Source organism: Stenella coeruleoalba (assembly GCF_951394435.1).
Source record: "Stenella coeruleoalba genome assembly, chromosome: 10".
Classification (NCBI taxonomy): Eukaryota; Metazoa; Chordata; class Mammalia; order Artiodactyla; family Delphinidae; genus Stenella; species Stenella coeruleoalba.
This window is the reverse complement of record NC_137156.1, coordinates 46,674,777-46,692,898: the sequence shown is the minus strand read 5'-3', so window position 1 is coordinate 46,692,898 and position 18,122 is coordinate 46,674,777. Positions and strand designations below refer to the sequence as shown.

At 39.2% G+C, this 18,122-nt stretch overlaps 1 long non-coding RNA gene across 1 annotated transcript; it reads left to right on the top strand.

The window, feature by feature from the left end:
• Positions 1–6,463: 6,463 nt before the first annotated feature.
• On the top strand, positions 6,464–12,888 carry LOC307193395. Its single transcript, XR_013830314.1, has 4 exons — positions 6,464–7,251; positions 8,482–8,605; positions 10,284–10,752; positions 11,676–12,888. It is a non-coding gene; the product is annotated as an uncharacterized lncRNA (long non-coding RNA).
• Positions 12,889–18,122: the final 5,234 nt, after the last annotated feature.

The window sequence follows — 18,122 nt, the reverse complement described above, 5'->3', positions numbered from 1 at the left end:
ATTCCTTCAGGGCTTAATGCAGAGATAACAGGCAAGAAAACCCACCCATCTCCCAATTTTTTTCTGAAAGAGGCCCATCTGCATACTTTAAAATTTGCTGCCTGAGGGTAAGCCTTCTAATTTAGTAGTCATCTGGGGGCTGATTACAATTTTCCCCAGAGATTGAAACCAGCGGAAGCCACCTGGGCTTCTCGAATGATCTAGGTTCAAAATACCAATATCTCCCTGGAAAGAGCTTGTACAAAACTCATACAACTCAATAACAACAAAAAGCAACCAAATTTTAAAATTGGCAAAGGACTTGAATGGGCATTTTTGCAAAGATGTTCAGATGGCCCAGAGGCACATGAAAAGATAATCAACATCACTAATCATCAGGGAAATGCAAATCAAAACCACAATGAGATATCACCTCACACCTTTTAGGCTGTCTATTATCAAAAAGGTAAAAGACAACAAATGCTGGTTAGCACGTGAAAAAGGCAACATTTTGTCACCGTTGGTTGGTGGGAATGTAAACTGGTGCATCCACTATGGAAAACACTATATGATATAGGGTATAGTTAAAATTTGCTAAACATTAGAACTTAGCAGTCTCTCCTAAAAAAAAAAAAAAAAAAGATAAATATGTGAGATGACAGATATGTTAATTAACTCAATTGTGGAAATCTTTTCCACGATGTATATGTATATCAAAACATCACTTTGACTCTTCTAATATTTATAATTTTATTTGTCAATTATGGCACAATAAAGCTGAACAAAATTGAATGACACATAAATCTAAAAAAGGACAAAGCAGCGTTTTTCAAGAGTTTTTAATGTATTTTAGGTTTGCTCCATAAAATCAAATATTTATACATAGCTTCATGGAGAATTCATTGCCAGATTTATCTTGTTATTGACAATATAATTTAAAACTTCTATGTAACAAGCATGTAATTTGTACTAAGTATCCTCAGATTAGCACACTTTGCAAGTAAGAAATCAAGCTCAAAATGTTTAAACAAACCAGTGGACAGTATGTCAGAAAACTGGTGTAGACTGGTCTCCATTTTATTCCATGTTTTTTTGAGTCTCTGTTAGTTCTTTTAATGACTATAAAACATTAGTAATAGAATAAATGGTGATGGGAGTTTTAAAATGTATAGGGGGAAAAAAACAGACATAATGTCTGCACTGCCATTCTGGGAGCAATAAAGAGTAAAACATATGTGGTGTGAGAGACAGCATAAGGCATCATGCTAGCCTTTACTCTATTGCCGTGTGAAGTTATTTTGGGTAGAGAAGGGGATCTCTAGACATCTCGTGCATTGAGTAAGAAGCTAAAGAATGCCTCTAGTCTGACTCAGCTGGAGTTTTCTTCTTAATATGTGCCAAGCTATGAATGAATTATTAAAATAATTAGTGCTTGAACTTTAAGAAGAACCCGATATCCATCTAATAATTTCAGGGATGTCATAAATACATTGAAAGGGGTTTCGGTTACTAACGTTCTCATAATGTCAATACCAGATTTGGAAAAAATTAAAGATTATGCAGAGGGCATATTAGGTTTAGATAATTATACTAAAGAGAGAATACCTTTAAAAACTGAACACATTATTTTGGAAGAGTGGGCAGTTTTGTTCCAAGAGATTCTCTCAATTCATTGAATATTCAGTTCAATTCAATTAACAATTTGGAAAGCAGAAAGGGCTCTGATACTCACCTTCTAACTGACACACTAATCCTCTGGTTATCCTCATTGTTTCCATGCAGATGGTGATAGGGAATTTTAAATGTATCATAAATAAAAATCTTCTCTGTGAAAGAGCATTTGACGTGTATGATGTGTTTAGTAATATTCCAACTGAGAGTAAATCACGAGGAAGAAAGATGGCATTCAAGGTGGGTATCTAAGTGTAAGCAGACAAGGTGGGGATGTGGAAATGCTCCAGCTCTCAAGTTCAGTTTAATCAGAGAAGGCTTTATGATTGTGTGTTTTCTTATAGCCTCTGGCACTTTTTAATGAGTAATATAAATACATTTATGCAAATAAATCATCACTCCCATGTTGTTAAAAGTCACATATCCACTATTAATTGAACAAGAGGAAAAATATGGCATTAAACAGTTGTCATTTGGTAGCTTAAAATAAAAGTTAAATAGGTTTAAACAGAAAATAATTGATAGCTTTGTTTTACAGCAGCATTCAAGGGTGTGGCTGGATTCGGGCTCTCAAACTACATCATTGGACTCTGTCCCTCCCTGTGTCTCACAGTCATTTTTTGTATGATGGACCCCATCAGGCCATATCCTTAAGCTTATCCATCATAAAAAAGAGTGTCTTCCCTGACAGCTCAGGAAAAAACTCCCACAAAATCTCTGATTGACCAGTCTCCATCACAGGCACGTCTTTGTCAATGTGATCAAATCAGACATAGCACAACATATCTTCATAAATGATTAGAATCTATGATTTAATCTCACATATATTATCCCATTTGATTCCAGCAATTCTTTTACTAAAGCCAGTTATTATTACTATATCTCCTCCACTGTGGAAAAAGCTGAGACTTAATAGTATGATGGATATCATGGATGATGGAATTTATCTGAGATTTTCAAATTCCAACAGTGGGCAGAATTGAATATTTTGGAGGATGTATCTATGAGGACTGGAAGGTGCTAAAGAACCAGTGAAATAGACCAGAGAGGTACCAAGAACACTCTGGAGGCATGGAATAGAAGACACTTCAAGGCAGACAGAGTAATAAAATGCTGCATAATAGTTGAAGACTAAAGCTGAAGACAAAGTCCCCAGATTTTAAATATTTATGTGATAGAGGGAAGTCACACTGCAATGAAGACATGTTGGAGAAGATTGGTGTCTTGGAATTTGACTTTTGTGCAGCTTAAGAAAAGCAAAAGGACCATAGCTAAAAAGAGCAATGGGAATGAGGAATAAGGGAAATTTTGTTTTACTTTTAAGAGAGCAGAGATCAACTTTTATAACATAAAAACAATGAAATAAACATAAAATGTATTGAAAATATTTTTAGAAATATATATATTGGGAAAAATATATATTAGTTCAACTTGGTTTGAATATGTTTCATTCAATGTATTCAATGATAAACTTGTTTATTGGGCTGCATCCCATAGGCCTACAAGGCCTGTACTTGCACAGCTTCAAGACCAAAGAAAGATCCTGGAGTCAGCAACAGAGACATTAGTGGTTTAACGGATAGGGGAGCTTACATGTTGGAAGCAAGGTCCTAGAGTGACTCCCCACCGTGTGCGGTCCATGGCGGGCAGGACATGGTGGTGGTCTTCACTCCAGGGGGAAAGGGGAGATGACCAGAGGATGACGACAACAGCATCTCACTGTAGACCCAGCAATTAGACTCATTTCACAGTGAGGCTAGTGTTGCTGCTCAGTTCTCAAACAGATTTCCTCCCTTAGACTAGGGACAAAACGTAAGACATCTAACAGTAACAACACGGGAGATCATGACAATTCAGCTAAATACAAGCAGTAAACAAATTCATAGATAATACCACACCCTCCTGTGATTTTTGTCCTGGTCTGCAACACAGTTCATAAAACTCAAGTTTTCAGTAATACAAGAACATGTCTAAAGTCATGTATATGATGGCCACCTAGTTTTACCTTAGATGTCTTAACCACAGCAACCCCTTTTGACTTTCAAGTGCATTCCCTCCCTCGATGGCCAAAGCAGATGTACAATGCATGTCTGAAAGACCACAAAACAGGCTGCTCTGGTCAGTGAAATTTAAATTCATCCATGTTTAAGCCTTCTGACTTCCCCAAACCTCAATACATACAGATTTTCCCATCATTTCCCCTTTTGATTGCAAATATTTCAGTAGAAAGCACTGATGATCAAAATATTTGCCCCATAATGCTGGGGTGCTCGCTCCTACCCTGGGTTCAGATCATGCCCCTAGGAGCTAGGCCTCCTTTATATTCACCTAGTCATTCATGTTGGGGGAAAACTAATCAGATCTCATGAACAGGTTCAGAGATATGTTAATGGGGAAGCACTTTACAGCCCATACACTTTATCATTTAATACCCAATTATCACTCAAGCATTGTATATGTGCTTTTAGCAGCAGACTTAAAGCAAGCAGTGTCACACTTCATGAGTAGTTATATTCTCTGACAGTTTCAGTAGATAATTTTCTTTCCATCCAGAACATCAGGGCAAAAGTATGGCCAACACAATAACTTTCAAAAATATAGACCTCAATTAATAAAACTAGAATTGAATATCCATTGAACATAATATTGTTCTCTCTAAAATTACCTTTATCTCCATCAAACACAGCCAATCAAAACTAATTTGCAAAATAAGCCTATTCAATTGACTACATATGGCTCCTCCAAACTGGCTGAGGGGATACTTCTCAGGAGTCTCAAACTGAATTCTGCATAGACCTCTCAAGGCCAGGAAAGTCACACCCAAGACTTGCCATCTAGCTCTGCCTTGATGGATTTCTCAGTCCCCAAAACATAGAGATTCTTGCACATGTCAGGAGGCAGTCTTTCCCATTCACTTGATAAGACTGCTCAGACACAGGAGTCCCCACTTTCTGGAGTAAACAGACAGAAAGAAGAGAAAAATGTTGCAATTCTACCCACAGGTGTAGTTTACCCAATTGCTGTAAGTCATAACTAACTTGAGGGGAAGGGCTTCCCTCTATCTGGAAAACACAGTTAAAAACCAGTAACATTCCAGACAAGACCCATAAAAATTATAACTATATTCACCAGTTCACTCAGTACCCAATCCTTTTGTTAACTTTTTATGAAACCATCAGGTTTTCCATTAGGATTCTTTAATTTCTTACCCTGTTTAGAAGTATGATCTGAAATTTATCAGAGACCTGTTATTGTCAAAGTGTCCTTCCTATGGACCTTCTTGAAGATGAAGCACTTTTGCAAAAGCATCAGATGCAGCAATAATTGTCTCTAAATGACAAAAGACTTAAAAAAGCACAGTTAAACAGTTGATTACAATGTAATTGATAAAGAAATTTGGTTACAAGAATTATGACTGATTATAATCTTAAACCTTGAAAACCTTCATCTCTGGCAAAAACAAAGAAGCAAGTAATTGTGCATTTCCTGATTGGAAAACAATGCTTTAGTCTTCCTCTGCTAAGCAGGCAAAGGTAGGTAACTGAGAGCCATTCATCAACTAATGTTTCAACATTTTATCCTATTTGAAATGACCCATGAATTATCTTCTTTGAAGTTTAGTTTAGTTTCAAGTTACCAAAATCCAGAGAGACTATTTTAGATAGACATTCCCAAAATGTAATTATTTCTATAGAGTTTACCTAAAAGCTCTTTTTTCTTCTTTACTTTTAGAGCTCACACAAGATTAACATTGCAGAGAGCCCAGGTAGATCATTTACATCTCCAAGGCACAAGAGAAATATCAATTCCTTCTAGGAATCCAGCTTTAACCAATTACAAAAGCTCACTTTGATACAAGAGCAGAGACATTAGTAGCCATTGCCCTCCAGATCTCTTGGCAGCCCCCACTCAGCAAGGACAGCCACCACAGGGCCCCTCGTACTAGTGGACATCTTCCCTGGGATCTCCCCCAAAACTTTCGGGATCACCCCTGGAACTTTTGAGCCCCACATGTTAGTGGACAGCTCCCACAACTTTGCGTTCCCTGTCCTGTATTTTCTGACATCTCTGCACTCACAGGAGTTTCCTGGATCTCCTGGCTGCTCCACCAATTGTTGGGTTGCCTACAAGGCCTGTACTTGCCCAGCTTCAAGACCTAAGGAAGAGCCCAGAGTCAGCAACAGAGAGATCAATGGTTTAATGGATGGGGGTGCTTACACATGTGAAGCAAGGTCCTGGAGTGACAGCCCACTGTGTGTGGCACAGGGCAGGCAGGACATGGCAGCAGTCTTTGCTCCCAGGGGAAGGGAAGATTACCAATTACAGGGGCTCATTAGTTAACCAGGGAAACCAGGAGAGGGGCAAGCCCCTCACCACCCCTTTGATAAGAACAATCACTAGCTGGGGCCTGGGGCAAGTAGATAAGAAGGTCAGTCATGTGAGTAGGGTGTAGGTGAAGCAGGCCCTGGTGGGGCAGGGGATGTACAGAGAGCAAGAGAACAGCCATCTTGAGTGGTGTGACCATACATTGTTAAAAATCCATCTTATTACTTGATATTTGACTTCCCCCATCCTATGACAAACCACTGACCAGAAACAGATTCAAGGTCTCCTATGCTCTGAGGTCTAAAAAGCAGACCATGTCTCCATCTGTTATCATTTCCTGATTGTAGCAGAACAAATAGCTGCTAGAGGTTATCAAGGGTAAATTCCTTACCTTTACTAAATTGTCACAAGCTTGCGATGTTAGTGACTTTGGTCAATAGGCTGTCTTCTCCTGAATTGCCTAGCAGTATTTCTGGTGTCATTCTGAGGCATTCACCTAAGATTTCTAGGCTCCAACACTTTAACTTTACTCTTTTTTCAAGCCTCTGACAGTTGATGAGCACTCTTAATTAGTTTGAATCTCTGGGAAGAATAAAAGCACAGTGAAATAAATTGATGGCTGCATTTAGCTGTCTTTTTTGCTTTCCTTGGTTCTGTAAAGCTGGTAATAAAAGTATATTTGACTTCATACAGCTTTTTTTATAAATGTTTTTTCCTTGTACCTCCAAAGAGATTGTGCCTTTTTGAAAGCATTCTATTCTGGGACAATTCTGAGAGGCACAAAAGGTTCAAAATGTTAACCTCTGAGGAAAGGGGAATCCAGTTTTGGACACAACTTGTATATTTCCTCCTTTATCATTTTTGTGTGCATCATGTTTTTAATGCACTGACTACAAGTAACAATATATTTTTGGCAAGTGAAAAATTGATGGGTGAGCAGAAAGAACAGATTCTGATGCTGTGGGTCACAGTCTTTGCTTCAGTTCCTTAGCTTCTTTAAACAAATAGTGATATAGTGAAGTAAATGAGTGATTGCATACTTTTATAGAACCAAGAGCTTTTTTTTAAATGAAATCTTACAGAGATTGTTGCTCAAATTCAGCTTCTGTACACCAGTGTCATATTAAGTCTCAGAGACAGAGGTTTGGGTGAAAGCAGGTTAATGCCCTCGAGACTGCATGTCCTGCCCTGGAGAAGGTAGTGAAGAGTCTTACAGTGTTCAAGGAGCAGGGCGTGATCAGCTGGTGGACATTCTTCTGATTGGTTCATGGTGAGGTGAGTGGGAATCAGCATCATCAACCTTCTGGTTCCAAGCAGTCTGGGGTCTGTGTGCTTATGTGCAGCATACAGTTAACTTCTTCTACCTGGTGGGAGGTTCAGTATCTGCAAAACAGCTCAAAGGACATGGCTCAAAATATTATCTATAGCCCTTGAGGAGAACTAAAAGTCCTTGACTTTGTTTAATAGCTAAATTATTATTATTTTGCCTTGTTTGACTGTTTTCCTTTCTTTCTGCATTTTCTCACTTTTCTGATTAACTTTATTTTTCGACTAAGTTTTTCTACAGTCAAATGGCAAGCAGAGGACATGGGTGGGGGTTTATTCTGGGAAGGCCTCATAAGGTCCTGCTCATTTACAAGATCACCAATCAGATAGGAAGTCTTTTTTGAAAGAGAAAGATCTCATAGTCCTGCATTACTATCTTCACAGACTGAAAACCCCTGAATTGAGTAGATGATACCTAAGATAATTCTTATCTCTGAAATCTCATGGGCAATATGCTAACAGTGTTGACCTTGGATTTTAGGCAGGTGTGGAGGGGAGAGGTGAGGAATATATGGTTTGAGTATGTATAACATAGTCAATGCTTTGTTCTGTTAAACAGAGTAGCAACTGATATAACCCTAAAAATTTAGAGAGTGTTCACTTGAAGAAACATTCTTCACTCTCTTTCTAGAAGTATAAACAACATCTTGGCTGGGTTGCAGCAAAGTGAGTACAGAGACAGCGTGAGTACAGAGACAGCGACAGCCCAGCTGCAGGGATGGGAAGAGACGCATCTTCATATGAGAAGAAATTCACTCTGAAGGCAGTCTCTTTCCTTGAAAAATTCTCTTTGGCCCTGGGGTGGCCCAAGAGCTAAACAAGGAAAACAGCCAGTGTGACAACTACAGTAACAAGTGAGGCAGTCTTTAGAAGTGAAACATCTTGATTTAATATTTAGAGAAAATGTATTTATATTCTGATGAATAACTGCTTCTAAGCTATGAACAAGGACATTTCTAGACTTGTCAGATAGTTCAAAGCTTTTCCAATCTGAATATTACCCCTTTTATCAATCTTTCTCCTATTACCCTGGGTTTTCATTGAAAGAACGTATCACAATTTTCAGGATGTATTTTTTGAACTTAGGTATTCAGTACTGCTTTATCCTGCTCTTTGGTTTGCCCAGTACAGAGCATTTAGTAGTGTTAGATAATTGTTTTATTATTATTATTTTTTGAGTGAATGAATAAATGAGTGAATAATAGTGAGTGCCCATGATGAACTACAGAGTCGTGGAAACTGTGGAGGAGACTGAAGGGGGTGTGGAAGGGTTTACAAGTGGACCCACCAGTAGAGATCAAAGGTTAGTATATTCACCTACTTTCAAATCGATGACCCCATTTAATTCAAGCTTTCCCTAGAGCAGAAGTTTTTTCACTTCAACTTATTACAATAGACCTGATGGTCCATGGCAGGGAATTAACTTTCACTTCCTCTGAGTCATAAATTTGAGACACACATGGAGGGCTGGAGAGAAGGAACAAGATGTTCTTTTAACATTCATGGGAAGACTGAGCAACTCTTACTTTACACTACAGTGAAGCATTGTTTTTCTCTCTTCATTGGTACAAACACAACTTTCATACTATTTTTGTCCATTTTATAAGATAAGCACAAGGAAAACAGAACTCTGTAGAAATATGACTCAAGTGAAATGCATTTAACCATATTTATGTGACTCTTTTTATATAAAGTTATTAAAGACTTAATGGGAATCCACAAATGCTTTTCAATTATATTTTACTTTGTGAGGAAAACACTTACTATAGAGGTATTAAGGAATTCGAGAATTCCCAATGAACACATATCCTTCGTAAATGTCAATGAGCTACTGAATAATTTCAAGTTTGTCAAGATGCATTGAAATAAAATCCAGGTAAATATCATTGGGGGGCACAATTGTGTATAAGAGAGACGGTTATTTCTGTACAACTTAATCCCAGTAAAAGCTACTCCTTTTTGAAACTCTTTGTTTCAAAACCTGGACTTTCTAGTTGCTTTTACTACTTCTGTGCTTCATACTCAGTTTTCATAGCAATTTAGGAAATGTTCATGTTGGAAAAATATTCAGTAGGGAAAGAAAAGTTTTGAGGACAGAAATATGTGTGCCCTGCAGCCTACAGTATAATTGCTTTAAAAATCAGGGAATGAAAAGCATTTAAAGTGTTACACTGCCATTCATCTTACAGGAATTCGAAGTTATCATTTTTCAGACTTGTGCAGGGCAGTTTGTTTCTGCATGGCACTCTGCTACGTGGCGATGTATTTGCCTGCAGAGATTATGCTGAGGTGGTATGATACACAGTCCTGCTTTCGATTTTCCCTAAGGGCAGGCACAGTCACTACAACAATCGTGATAAATTGTGTGGCACTATGCTCAAGAGCAAGAAATCTCCCTCAGTTTTGCAACAGTTTGAAGTAAACCCATGCTGGGTTTGATTGTTTGTTTGTTTGTTTAGTTTTTCAATTATGTTATAAAAAATACTGATACAGGGATTTAATTTTGTAAAAGGTGATAACAAACATTTTCTGTGACTTTTAAAAATTTTTGCCAAAACATTTTGAATTTGCAACCATGGATCAGTTAAGGAAATAGGTATTTTCCTATTTTAGTAGGAATTGTACTTTGAATTTTGTCTATTTCTTAGTGAGAAAGAAGATGTTTGACTACTCAGTTCATTTCAGATGAAAAATGTCAAGTGCCTTCTATGTGCCAGTTAAAGGCCTAATTGTTGAAGAAACAGAAATGAACATGGCCCATTCCTAGTCATCAAGGAATTTCAAAGCTGGAGGGTTTTCTTGTGAATTCAATTCAATTCATGATACCTAAGATAATTCTAAGATAATTCAATCACCACCAACCAATTCAATTCTTATGAATTCAATTCAATCATGCGATCTTTTTAATCTTTTAGTAACTCATGAATGAACCCACACTTCATCAATTTCTTCCACCTCTGTTATGTTCTCTGTTTCTGCAGCAGAAGGACTGTCAAAGCTTCATAGCATCCAAGAACAATTTTTCCATCTGAATATGGATCAAAATGGAAAAAAGTGTGAGAATGGTCTGTGTATAAGTTCAAGTGAGGATAATATGCATTTCAATCAGCAGCTCCATTAGACTGGACTTTGTTTTCAAAAACTCAGAAGAATTATATGAAATGAACATATCTGTACATAAGATCATAGCTGGACATCTAAAGAGAGCAGTTTGATACCACAGAGAAGGGATTCCCTTCCCATATAGACAATCAGGTAAACAGAACAATCAATATCCTGCAAACCACAGTCCAAAGAGATTTGTGAGGAAGGATCAGAGGTGATAAAAGGAGTTTTCCATCAAATGATCAAGACTAGACTTTATGATAAACTAAAGTTTGTCGTAAGTGTAACATTCAGCCAGCATATCCAAAGAAGCCAGAAGCATCAGAAAGATATATTCTCAGAAAGGTAATTTTTCTTCTATATGAATACTCTGTTGGCATTTTTACCCTATACTGATGTACCAATTCTCACTTTTAGGATGTACATCTAGACCCACTCTTCAAAATAACCTTTGGAAATCTTACATAGATAGTTAGCAGTTTAAACTTATTCTGTCAAAAACTCCATTCAATACCTCTTTCTGTTCATAGCACCAATCTTTTTTCCAAAGACTCAAATTCAGGGCTTCCCTGGTGGCGCAGTGGTTGAGAGTCCACCTGCTGTTGCAGGGGGCACGGGTTCATGCCCGGTCCGGGAAGATCCCACGTGCCGCAGAGCGGCTGGGCCCGTGAGCCATGGCCGCTGAGCTTGCGCGTCCGGAACGGGAGAGGCCACAACAGTGAGAGGCCCGTGTATCGCAAAAAAAAAAAAAAAAAAAAAAAAAACAGACTCAAATTCAAAATTCCACATTCTTCTCCTTTGTTTCTACATATAATACATTGTGAAATTAGTTTCCACACTCTCTTGCTTCTCTGTTCCTTCTGCCTCTGACTTTTTTCAGATTCTGTCAAGATGGACAGCACAGTATGTGGAAAGACCATAGGTTTGCAGACAGATAAACCTTGTCTTGAATCAATTTCCTTCTCTCTTTTAGATGATTCTGTAAAATAATTTCATCTCTCTAGGCCTCAATGTTGTCATCTTTAATAAGTGCAGAGTACAGCCTAGTGTTAAAGAAATGACTCTCCTTTATATATAGAATGGATAAATAACAAGGTCCTGCTGTATAGTACAGAGAAGTATATTCAATACCCTATGATAAATCATAATGAAAAAGAATATTAAAAAAAGAATGTACATATGTATAACTAAGTCACTTTGCTCTACAGCAGAAATTAACAAAACATTGTAAATCACCTATATTTCAATTAAAAAAAATTTTTTTACAGAAATGGCTCTCCTGGATGGATGTGGTGTCACCCCACTGGTGCATGGGTTAATTTATTTATTCTTTCACAAATATGCATCAAGTGCCTACTATAAACTAGAAACTGTGTAGGCACTGGAATTGTTCAACCTGGGTGCATATTGGTGCCATTAACTGAGATGAGGAACATTGGAAGACACCTTGATTTGTGGCATAAATCAGGGGAGCCAGGAGAGACATATATGTGTATAAGACGTTGCCTACAGGTGGTAGAATGCAGAGAAAAACACCATAGCATTACTCATAATGGACCCCAGCATTTCATAGATAGAAAAAAGTGAATCTTCAAAGGAGATGACAGAAAAATCAGGGGAATCAAGGAGATTATTGTGTCACAGAAGACAAGCTGAGAGACCCTCTCAAGAAGGAAATAAACTCTGCCCATTTTTGCTGAGAGGAACCATGAGAGAAATATGGAAAAAAGGCCCATTGGATTTACATTCATGGAAATGATCATTGATATTACTGAAAGTTCTTTTGAAGGAGGAAATATAAAACTGGACTATTTGGCAGATTCTGCTGTGTGTTCCCCAATATACTACAGTCTCCTCTTCTCCTGCAGAGTAACAGAACCTCCAGTGTTTAGCTGTGCACATGATCTTTCAAATTAAGCCAACATTTCTCAAATACCATTTGCATAGAAATCTGGTGATGTTATTAATTTACAGATAACGTAACAAACCTATTATCATTTGTTCTTTCAATGTCATGAAGTGCCCTTGCAAATTGCTTTGATGTTAAGTTTTTGCCCACATCACTTCTGGGATATGAATGAAAACTTGTCTTTTCATCACAACTATTTCCTGTCATCCTGTATGTCATTAAGGGCACCCTCATCAAGTTCTTCTGGATGCATGTCTAATGTCTCTCAAACAGTTGGTGTCAACATTCCTATGATCAGCTATTTCTTTATGGTTCCATGTATGTTTGATTTAAATTTTGAAAAGTTATTTGCACAGTATAGTAAAAGTTTTGCCATAGTGCATGCCTATTATTCTTCCTGCCATCATTCTTGGATGTTCTCCATTGCATGTTTTAAATCATATTTTTTCCAAAATTCATCTAAGGAAATTGCATGACCTTCCATTGTAGATCTGTTCTGTCTATGATAATAGATTTTAAAGTTGAAACAAAATAAATCCTTGGTCCATTAGCTGGATTGATGACGTTGCATTTTGTGGTAAAAATAAAATGTTCAGGAGTCTGATCAAGAAGGCAGACAATTAGGAAGCAGAGTTCACCTCTTTCCACAGATACACTGAAAATACATCTATAAGTGCAACGATTCACACAGAACAGCTACTGAGTGCCAACAGAAGGCCTCAGATGTCTGAAAAGACAAGAAAACCTCCATATAACTGGGTAGGACAAAAGGAAAAAGAAAACGAAGGAATCAGGACAGGGCCTGCAGCCCAGGGAGGGAGCTGTGAAGGAGGAAATATTCCTGCACATTGGGAAGTCTCGTCACCAGTGGGAAAATCAGCCTGGATGAAGGAGAGGGGAAGCTTCAGAGCCTAAGAGGGGAGAGCAGCACCGGTTTGTGGAAGGCAAAACGGAGAGTAACCTACACAGAGGGTGGGCACCGCTACCCTGGGTTCCCCAGTCTGAGACACTCATCTGTCCTTGGGGGTGGGGGTGGGGTGCTGAAGCTCAGACTCCAGAGCTCAATCCTGGGGAGAGGACCAGGGTTGGGTGTAGAAACAGCCTAAAGAGGTCAGGCTGTAGCAACTGAGGGAATACTAGCCAGGAACCAGGGCCCACCAGAAAGTCAAGGCATTATTATTGGGAGACACAGGAGAGGGGTGGGACCACCATAAGAGCTTCTTTCCCTGTGAGTGCCCCAGGCAATAGGATGTTGCCTGCAGGAGCTCCAGGGGCAGGTGTGAGTCACTACCCTCATCTTGGGCTCCAGAGGCAGGCACTGGCCATCCAGACCCACAGGCAGACACCAGCCCCCACCCCCACTGACCTAAAAGGGTGTGAAAAGTACCCACCACTAGGAATTCTGCTAGCAGACTCCAGGACCCACCTCTGCTGACCGAGAAGGGTGTGGACAACTTCCCCCACTAGGAATTCCACCAGCGAGACTCAGGATCCAGCCCCTCTAACCAGGAAGGCGGAAAGCCCCTGCCACTAGGAATTCTGCCAGCAGGCCCCAGGACTTGCCCACGCTGTCCTGGGAGGGTGTGAAGAGCTTCCGTGACTGGGAAATCCATCAGTGGGTGGCAGGACTTGTCCCACTTCCCTGGGAGCACACAGATAGCTTTCCCTACTAGGATGTCTGCCAGTGGGTGCTGGTACCTGCCCATGCTGTCCCAGCAGGGTGTGGAGAGTTTCCACATCTGCCAGTGGGTGCCAGGACCCGCCCCACTTTCCTGGGAGTATATGGATAGCTTTTGCTACTAGAAATCCACCAGTAGGTGCCAGAACCTGCCCCACTGTTTGGGGAGGACACAGATAGCTTCCCCCATTAGGAAATCCACCGAGAATAGGGGCTGAAACCACAGCTGAGTCCAGGGGCTGATTGACTGAGAAAGAAGAGCTGAAATCTCTCCTCACAGTTACGTGAACTGTAGAGTCATACCCCCATTGACAGCTTCCTAAATTCAGCACCTGCAAAACTTCCAAAAGGACAAGTGCTCCTCCAGCAAGGACGGGTCTGGCTTTAGCAGCTGTGGGCTTTGTGGGCACGTACACACAGGGACTGGGCTGGGCCAGAATCTGAGCTGCCTCCATAGCTCCCACAGCCGGTCCAAGTGAATGACTACTGCAGTTCTGGGACCTGACTTCAGTGGATCTGCACTGATGGCTTGGTGAAAACAATGCCTGAGGGTCACCAGGGACAACTACCATCATAAACACAGTTAAGGTGGGACTGAGAGCGGTGCCAACAACAGTGTACTTTGTCAGCCAACACAATGGGTGAGAGCAGACACAACAGAGCACATTCACAGGTGAACACTCCAGAGGAGGAATACTCAGTGACTTCTCTCCCAGTGGTAGTGCTCCAATCCCACCTACTTCACACCTTAGATCAGAAACACAACTAAGAAACTGTCTGGGGTCACTACTCCAACAACTAGGGAGAAGACCCCATCCAAGACAGGGCAGTGACAACCACAGAGCAAAGCAGAGACCCCCATCAATATCCAGGGCAGGCTCTGGTCACCACAACACCAATCAAACCCCTTATCAAGGGGATAATGGCACAAGCCTCTGGACCAAGCTCAACCATCAGGGGGCAGACAACAGAAGCAAGAGGAACTACAATCCTGCAGCCTGCAGAAAGGAGACCACAAAAACAATAAATTAAACTAAATGAGATGACAAAGAAATATGTTATAGATGAAGGAGCCAAATAAAAACCTACAACAACAACTAAATGAAGAGGAGATAAGCAATCTACCTGAAAAAGAATTCAGAGTAATGAGAGTAAAGATGATCTGAGGTCTTGGAAAAAGAATGGAGGCACAGATTGAGAAGATAAAAGAAAAGTTTAACACAGACCTAAAAGAAATAAGGAATGAACAAACAGAGATGAACAAGACAATAACCAAAATGAAAAATACACTAGAAGGAATCAATAGCAGAATAACTGAGGCAGAAAAACAGATGAGTGGCCTGGGAGAAAGAATGGTGGAAATCTCTGCCATGGAACAGAATAAAGAGAAAAGAATGAAAAGAAATAAGGACAGTCTCAGAGACTTCTGGAACATTAAATACAGCAACATTCAAATTATAAGGTTTCCAGAAGAAGAAGAAAAAGAGAAAGGGCCTGAGAAAATATATGAAGAGATTATAGTCAAAAATTTCCTTAACATGGGAAAGGAAATAGTCACCCAAGTCCAGGAAGTGCAGAGAGTCCCATACAGGATAAACCCAAGGAGGAACATGCCAAGACACATATTAATCAAATTAACAAAAATTAAATACAAATAAAAAATATTAAAAGCAACAAGGGAGAAGCAAATAACATAAAAGGAAATGCCCATAGGTTATCAGCTGATTTTCAGCAGAAACTCTGCAGGTCAGAAGGGAGAGGCATGATATACTTAAAGGGATGAAAGGGAAAAACCTACAACCAAGAATACTCTACCCAGAAAGGCTCTTATTCAGATTTGGCAGAGAAATCAAAAGCTTTATAGACAAGCAAAAGCTAAGAGAATTCAGCAACACCAAAGCAGCATTACAGCAAATGCTAAAGGAACTTCTCTAGGCAGGAAACACAAGAGAAGAGAACAAAAGAAAAAGGGAAGAAAAAAAGACCAACAAAAAAGAACCCCAAACAATTAGAAAATGACAATAAGAATATACAGATCAATAATTACCTTAAATGTAAATGGATTAAATGCTACAACCAAAAGACATAGACTGGCTGAATGGATAAAAAATAAGACCCATATATATATGCTGTCTACAAGAGACCCACTTCAGGCCTAGGCACACATACAGACTGAAAGTGGGGGGATGGAAAAAGATATTCTATTCAAATGGTAACCAGAAGAAAGATGAAGGACTCCCTGGTGGCACACTGGTTAACAATCTGCCACCAATGCTGGGGACACATGTTTGAGCCCTGGTCTACGAAGATCCCACATGCCAAGGACTACTGAGCCCGTGTGTCACAACTACTGAGCCTGCACTCTAGAGCCTGCGAACCACAACTACTAAGCCCGAAGGCCACAACTACAGAAGCCCATGCACCTAGAGCCTGTGCTCTGCAACAAGAGAAGCCACAGCAATGAGAAGCCCGTGCACTGCAACAAAGAGCAGCCCCACTCTCCACAACTAGAGAAAGCTCACATGAATCAATGAAGACCCAACACAGCCATAAATAAATAAATAATTTACCTATTTATAAAAAAGATAACTGGAATAACAATACTCACATCAGGCAAAATAGATTTTAAAATAAAGACTATTAGAAGATACAAGGAAGGACATTACATAATAATCAAGTGATCATTCTAAGACGATATAACATTTACAAATATATATGCACCCAACATAGGAGCCCTTAATATATAAGGCAAATGCTAGCAGCCATTAAAGGGGAAATTGACAGTAACACAACAATAGTGGGGGATGTTAACACCCCACTTACACCAATGGATGATCATCCAGACAGAAAATTAATAAGGAAACACAAGCCTTATACGACATATTAGACCAGATAGACTAATGGATATTTATAGGACATTCCACCCCAAAGCATCAGAATACACTTTCTTCTCAACTGCACATGGAACAGACTCCAGGATAGATCATATCTTGGGTAAAAAATCAAGCCTCAGTAAATTTAAGAAGATTGAAATCATATCAAGTATCTTTTCCAACCACAACTCTATGAGATTAGACATTAATTACGGAAAGAAAAACTGTAAAAAACATAAACACATCGAGCCTAAACAATGCATTACTAAATAACCAAGAGATCACTGAAGAAATCAAAGAGGAAATCAAAAAATTGATTCCTGGAGACAAATGACAATGAAAACACAATGACCCAAAACCTATGGGATGCAGCAAAAGCAGCTCTAAGAGGGAAGTTTATAGGAATACAATCTTACCTCAAGAAACATGAAAAAAACTCAAACAACCTAAACTTACACCTAAAGGAAATAGAGAAAGAAGAACAAACAAAACTGAAAGTTAGTAGAAGGAAAGAAATCATAAATATCAGAGCAGAAATAAATGAAATAGAGAGGAAGAAAACAATAGCAAAGATCAATGAGACTAAAAGTAAGTTCTTTGAGGAGATAAATAAAATTGATAAACCTTTAGCCAGACTCATCAAGAAAAAAGGGAGAGGACTCAAATCAAAGAAATTAGAAATGAAAAAGGAGAAATTGCAATGGACACCACAGAAATACAAAGGATCATAAGAGACTACTACAAGCAAGTATATGCCAATAAAATGAACAACCTGGAAGAAATGGGAAAGTTCTAAAAAAGGTACAACCTTCCAAGACTGAACCAGAAAGAAATGGAAAATATGAACAGATTAACCACAAGTAATGAAATTGAAACTGTGATTAAAAATCTTACAACAAACAAAAGTCCAGGACTAGATGGATTCACAGGCAAATTCTATCAAACATTTAGAGAAGAGATAACACCCATCCTTCTCAAACTCTTCCAAAAAATTGCAGAGCAAGGAACACTCACAAGATCATTCTATGAGACCACCATCACCCTAATACCAAAACCAGACAAAGATGTCACAAAAAAAGAAAATTTCAGGCCAATATCGCTGATGAACATAGACACAAAAATCCTCAACAAAATACTAGCAAACAGACTTCCACAACACATTAAAAGGATCATCCACCATGATCAAGTGGGATTTATCCCAGATATGGAAGGATTCATCAATATATGCAAATTAATCAATGTGATGCTCCATATT